The 7216-nt window shown below is 40.9% G+C and overlaps 1 pseudogene; it reads left to right on the forward strand.

Annotated features, from left to right (window-relative positions):
* Positions 1–1164: 1164 nt before the first annotated feature.
* On the forward strand, positions 1165–2918 carry LOC103223656 (heterogeneous nuclear ribonucleoprotein A1-like; annotated as a pseudogene).
* Positions 2919–7216: the final 4298 nt, after the last annotated feature.

Raw genomic sequence — 7216 nt, forward strand, 5'->3', positions numbered from 1 at the left:
TTTGCCTTCCTGAATACATACATAGTTTGCTATGGCACTCGTTTTCCTATTGCAATGCCCTATTCCTGAATAATTTTTTTTTTTTTTTTTTAGAGAGCCTTTCTGTAATTTAGAGTGACACAAATAGTATCTGGAAGCAGGACCTGAAGTAGGATCAGTTTTGGACAGATATGGCAATTCTCGATACCAGTGTGCAGCACTTACAGGAGCCCTTTGAGCTCTCCACTTTCGCAACTCACCTCTTCTGCCCTGGTGAGTCTTCTCTCAGGCTGAGCCTCCCTCTTTTTGGTAGAGGCTTTAAAAATTTTGGGGGGATCACTTTGGTTATAAGCCTACCTTAGTAAAAGACCTTAAAGGTTGGGCGTGGTGGCCCATGCCTGTAATCCTGGCGCATTGGAAGGCCGAGACAAGAGAATTGCTTGAAGCCAGGAGTTCAAGACCAGCCTGGGCAAAACAGCAAGACCCCATTTCTATCAAAAAAAAAGAAAAAAGAAGTATTTTACACTAGCTAGACATGGTGGTGCATGCCTATAGTCCTACTTACTTGAGAGGCTGAGGCAGGAGGATCACTTGAGCCTAGGAGTTTGAAGCTCCAGTGAGCTCTGTTCATGCCACTATACTCCAGCCTGGGTGACAGACTGAGACCCTGTCTCAAAAAAAAAAGATTTTAAAGCTCTTTCAAATTATTGACTTTACACATCACAATAGCTCCATGGCAAGTAACAATCTAGAAATCTTCGGGAATGTAAATCTAGGTTTGCCTGACTAATAATTGCATATTGTGATGAAATGGATAACTGAAGGATTGATAGTATAAAAGAAAAAGAACCAGATAAGGCCAGGTGCGGTGGCTCACATCTGTAATCCCAATACTTTGGGAGGCTGAGGTGGTCAAATCATGAGGTCAGGAGTTTGAGACCAGCCTGACCAATATGATGAAACTCCTAAAATACAAAATACAAAAATTATCCTGGTGTGGTGGCGCACACCTGTAATCCCACATACCCAGGAGACTGAGGCTGGATAATCGCTTGAAACCAGGAGGCGGAGGTTGCAGTGAGTAGAGATCGTGCCACTGCGCTCCAGCCTGAGTGACAGAGTGAGACTCTGTCTCATAAAAAAAAAAAAAAAAAAGAACCAAATAAATGTTTATAAAGTTATACACTCAGATCAAATATATCAAAATCTTGAGCTTAGAGCAATAATATGATAGCTTTGTCCAGCATAAAAAATTTGCTTGGACCAAAAGGAGAAAGTCAAAACAAAAACAAAGCAAAGCCTTCTAAAATGTTTCCCTGCCCACATTGACTAGTCAAACACCCCAGATTGGCAAAAGATAGATTATTACTAAAAATACAAGGCCAACCAGGCGTGGTGGCTCACGCCTGTAATCCCAGCACTTTGGAAGGCCAAGGCGGGCGGATCACTTGAGGTCAGGAATTCAAGACCAGCTTGGCCAACATGGTGAAACCCTATCTCCACTAAAAATACAAAAAAATAAAAATTAGCTGGGTGTGGTGGTGCATGCCTGTAATCCCAGCGGCTCGGGAGGCTGAGGCATGAGAGTTGCTTGAACCCAGGAAGCAGAGGCTGCAGTGAACTGAGATCACACCACTGCCCTCCAGCCTGGGCAACTGAGCAAGATTCTGTCTCCAAAAAAAAAAATACAAAGCTACTTAGATATTTTGTTTTTCTTATACAGTTTGGCCAGTCCTGTCTAAAATATAAACATTGAAAATTTAACACTAAACTTATTTGAAACTAAGGAAAAAAGAGAAAAAAAAAGGTGAAGGAGTTTTTTAAAAATCAAACTGCTATCTGCCCGTGGACGTTAAAGTCTCTCTTCTCCCTGCTGTCATGTCTAAGTCAGAGTCTCCTAAAGAGCCCGAACAGCTGAGGAAGCTCTTCATTGGAGGGTTGAGGTTTGAAACAACCAATGAGAGCCTGAGGAGCCATTTTGAGCAATGGGGAACGCTCACGGACCGTATGGTAATGAGAGATCCAAACATCAAGCGTTCCAGGGGCTGTGGGTTTGTCACATATGCCACTGTGGAGGAGGTGGATGCAGCCATGAATGCAAGGCCACACAAGATGGAAGAGTTGTGGAACCAAAGAGAGCTGTCTCAAGAGAAGACTCTCAAAGACCTGGTGCCCGCTTAACTGTGAAAAAGATATTTGTTGGTGGCATTAAAGAAGACACTGAAGAACATCACCTAAGAGATTATTTTGAACAGTGTGGGAAAATTGAAGTGATTGAAATCATGACTGACCGAGGCAGTGGCAAGAAAAGGGGCTTTGCCTTTGTAACCTTTGATGACCATGACTCTGTGGATAAGATTGTTATTCAGAAATACCATACTGTGAATGGCCACAACTGTGAAGTTAGGAAAGCCCTGTCAAAGCAAGAGATGGCTAGTGCTTCATCCAGCCAAAGAGGTCTCGAAGTGGTTCTGGAAACTTTGGTGGTGGTTGTGGAGGTGGTTTCAGTGGGAATGTCAACTTCGGTCGTGGAGGAAACTTCAGTGGTCATGGTGGCTTTGGTGGCAGCTGTGGTGGTCATGGATATGGTGGCAGTGGGGATGGCTATAATGGATTTGGTAATGATGGAAGCAATTTTGGAGGTGGTGGAAGCTACAATGATTTTGGCAATTTCAACAATCAGTCTTCAAATGTTGGACCCATGAAGGGAGGAAATTTTGGAGGCAGAAGCTCTGGCCCCTATGGCGGTGGAGGCCAATACTTCACAAAACCACGAAACCAAGGTGGCTATGGCGGTTCCAGCAGCAGCAGTAGCTATGGCAGTGGCAGAAGATTTTAATTAGCAAACAAATCTTAGCAGGAGAGGAGAGCCAGAGAAGTGACAGGGAAGCTACAGGTTACAACAGATTTGTGAACTCAGCCAAGTACAGTGGTGGCAGGGCCTAGCTGCTACAAAGAAGACATGTTTTAGACAAACAGTCATGTGTATGGGCAAAAAACTCAAGGACTGTATTTGTGACTAATTGTATAACAGGTTATTTTAGTTTCTGTTCTGTGGAAAGTGTAAAGCATTCCAACAAAGGGTTTTAATGTAGATTTTTTTTTTTGCACCCATGCTGTTGATTGCTAAATGTAATTAGTCTGATCGTGACGCTGAATAAAAGTCTTTTTTTTTTTAATGTGCTGTGTAAAGTTAGTCTACTCTGAAGCCTTCTTGGTAAATTTCCCCAACAGTGTGAAGTTAGAATTCCTTTAGGGTGATGTCAGTTTCTATTTGGAATTTACATACAACCTGCTTGGGTGGAGAAGCCATTGTCTTTGGAAACCTTGGTGTAGTTGAACTGATAGTTACTGTTGTGACCTGAAGTTCACCATTAAAAGGGATTACGCAAGCAAAATCATGGAATTATTGGTTATAAAAGTGATTGTTGGCACATCCTATGCAATATATCTAAATTGAATAATGGTACCAGATAAAATTATAGATGGGAATGAAGCTTGTGTATCATCCATTATCATGTGTAATCAATAAACGATTTAATTCTCTTGAAAAAAAAAATCAAACTGCTATGGAAATTGCTTTACCCAACATTTTGGTCCACAGCCTTCATTAGATTACCTATTTGGGGCAAATACTGTTTGGTTGTATAAATAGGTCCCAGTTTTGTCTGAAATTTTGTCATAACTTGAATCCAAGTATGTTTTATTCATTATTTATTTATTTATTTATTTATTTATTTATTTTGAGGCAGAGTTTCGCTCTTGTTGCCCAGGCTGGAGTGCAATACCACAATATCAGCTCACCACAACCTCCGCCTCCCGGGTTCAAGCAATTCTGCTGCCTCAGCCTCCTGAGTAGCTGGGATTACAGGCATGAGCCACCACGCCCCGCTAATTTTGTATTTTTAGTAGAGACAGGATTTCTCTATGTTGGTCAGGCTGGTCTCAAACTCTCCACTTCAGGTGATCCTCCTGCCTCAGCTTACCAAACTGCTGGAATTACAGGCGTGAGCCACCGTGCCCGGTAATCCAAGTATGTTTTATAAACTGGTGAGTTTGTATTACTATCTCATGAATAAAATTGTGAAATGAAAGCTGTAACATCTTCGTGTGTGTGTGCGTGTGTGTGTGTGTGTTTAGGTATGTTTGTGCATATGTACATGTATTATGTTGTGTCTGCATGATCAAATCTGCTGTGGTTGGCCAGAAATCGTTAAGAAATTCTTTTCAGGTTGGGCCGGATACAGTGGCTCATGTCTGTAATCCCAGCACTTTGGGAGGCTGAGGTGGGCAGATCACCTGAGGTCAGGAGTTCAAGACCAGCCTAGCCAACATGGTGAAACCCCGTCTCGACTAAAAATTAAAAAATTAGCTGGGCATGGTGGCACATGCCTGTAATCCCAGCTAACTCGGGAGGCTGAGGCCAGAGAATTGCTTGAACCAGGCGGTGGGGGTTGCAGTGAGCCAAGATCACCCCACTGCACTCTAGCCTGGGTAAAAGAGTGAGACTCCATCTCAAAAAAAAAAAAAAAGAAAAAAAAAAGAAATTCTTTTCAGATTGGCTTATATAAATGAGTGCTCATATAAAATATGTGGTAATTCAAGTGCCTTTTAGTTCACAGGACTTAACTAAATTGTTTATAAGATGCTTTTAAAACTATAGGTAAAATAAAAATACAGATGTCTTAAGAAGTATCAACATACATTTTTCCTAGGGTTTACTTGTCAGACAGTTTTATATTTGTCTCTACTAGATGTTTTAAGATGTCCACAAACATTATATAACTATAAACCCAGCATAAACCAGAATGATCTTTGTGTAACTCTTTGATATGTAAAACTAATTAAATATTGCTCATAATGAAAACAGCTTTATCTTAGGAGTCATAGACAAAATACCTATATGTTTATATTTAAAGTTGTGACTTAGGTGAACACCTGATATTCACAGACTATAAAAATGGTTAACAGCAAAATAATTTGAAAGGGTTCTAGGCTTTGTCTAATATGTCAGTTTTTATAAGTAATCTAGATAAATTATTAAATTGTGTAAATGTAAATGGTATAAATATTTATAAAGAAACTTTTCATTTAATTTGAAATCTTAAAATTATGTTAAATTAAGTAATAGATACTCATTAAATGTCTGGGTCATTTCCAAATAAGATTTTTTAAAAATTGAAACAGGTCAGGCGTGATTGCTCACGCCTGTAATCCCAGCACTTTGGGAGGCCAAGGTGGGTGGATCACGAGGTCAGAAGTTCAAGACCAGCCTGGCCAAGATGGCGAAACCCCATCTCTAGTAAAAATACAAAAAATTAGCCCAGCGCAGTGACAGGCGCCTGTAATCCCAGCAACTTGGGAGGCTGAGGCAGGAGAATCAGTTGAACCCAGGAGGTGGAGGTTGCAGTGAGCCGAGATCACGCCACTGCCCTCCAGCCCAGGCAACAAAGGGAGACTCTGTCTCAAAAAAAAAAAAAAAAAAACCTGAAACAAATTGCTGAATATAAGTTTATTTGTTGTTTCTTAAATTTTATACAAAGACTAAATATACTTGGGTCTATTAACACACACAAAATAATGTGTGTTTTTTGTAAGAAAAAATTATAAGAAAGACAAAAATGTGCTCTTTATTGAATAAGAAGAGTACATTTGTCTGATTTCGAGGTTATTTTAAAATTATTTCAAAATATAAATTTAGGAAGGAAATAGAAACAAGACAGAAAGGAACCAGTAAGTAGGAAAGAGAGAAAGTAAGTTATGTGCCACATGCAGTGACTTACACTTGTAATCCCAGCACTTTGGGAGGCTAAGGTGGCAGGATCACTTGAGGTCAGCAGTTTGAGACCAGCCTGCACAATGTAGCAAGACCTCGTCTCAAAAATAAACTAAAAAAATTTAGCTGGGTATGGTGGCGTGTATCTGTAGTCCCAGCTACTCTGGAGGCTGAGGTGGGAGAATCATGTGAGCCTAGGAGTTTTAGGCTGCAGTGAGCTATGAATGTGCCACTGTACTCCAGCCTAGGCAGCAGAGCAAAACCATGTCTCAAGAAAAGAAAGATGGCTGGGCACAGTGGTTCATGCCTGTAATCCCAGCACTTTGGAAGGCTGAGGCAGGCAGATCATTTGAGGTCAGGAGTTCAAAACCAGCTTGGCCAACATGGTGAAACCCCCATCTCTACTAAAAATACAAAAATGTAGCCAGGCTTGGTGGTGGTCACCTGTAATCCCAGCTACTCAGGAGGCTGAGGCAGGAGAATTGCTTGAGCCCAGGAGGTAGAGGTTGCAATGAACAGAGATCGTGCCACTGCATTCCAGCCTGGGAGACAGAGCGAGACCCTGTCTCAAAAAAAATATAAAAGAAAACAACAGAAGAAAAAGAAAGAAAGAAAGGTGTATTTTTGGTAAGAAAGCATAAAAAGAAAAGAGAATAAATTTGTATGAGAAAGAATCTTATGTGGTAAATTTATTTATTTTGTTTTCTTTTTGAAAGACAGGGTCTTGCCATGTTGATCTTGCACTCCTGGCCTCGAGTAGTCCACCAACCTCAGCCTCCCGAAGTGTTAGGATTACAGGGGTGACCCACTGTGCCTGGCCTTTATGTGGTAAATTTTTGCCTTACTAGTTGTTTAAGAGGAAGTATAGGACAAAGCAGAAAGTCTGAGCATGTTGTCAATGGTATGAGTAAGTCATGAAAAAAGTTTGTGGAGAAGAAATTTATGAAAGGAGTTGTGTGTGTGATTCAGTTGGCTATAATTAGAGGGGAATTATTTGTAAGTGTTTCTACGTTATAAGTGAGATTTGATATTAAAAATACACTAATGCAGCTGGGCATGGTGGCTCATGCCTGTAATCCCAGCATTTTGGGAGACTGAGGAGGGTGGATCAAGAGGTCAAAAGATCAAGATCATCCTGTCCAGCATGGTGAAACCTCATCTCTACTTAAAATACAAAAATTAGCTGGGCATGGTGGCGTTTGCCTGTAGTCCCAGCTGCTCAGGAGGGTGAGGCAGGAGAATTGCTTGAACCTGGGAGGTGGAGGTTGCAGTGAGCCGAGGTCGTGCTACTATACTCCAGCCTGGTGACAGAGCAAGACTCCATCTAAAAAAAAAAAAAAAAAACCACACAAATGCAAAATTGAAGTGTGGTTTCTTATGCTAGAACAACAAAGTTTTCTTTTTTAATTTTTTATTTTTCGAGAAAGGCTCCCACTCAGTCATCCAGGCTGGATGATCACA

This window comes from Chlorocebus sabaeus, chromosome 4 (assembly GCF_047675955.1).
Source record: "Chlorocebus sabaeus isolate Y175 chromosome 4, mChlSab1.0.hap1, whole genome shotgun sequence".
Taxonomy (NCBI): Eukaryota; Metazoa; Chordata; class Mammalia; order Primates; family Cercopithecidae; genus Chlorocebus; species Chlorocebus sabaeus.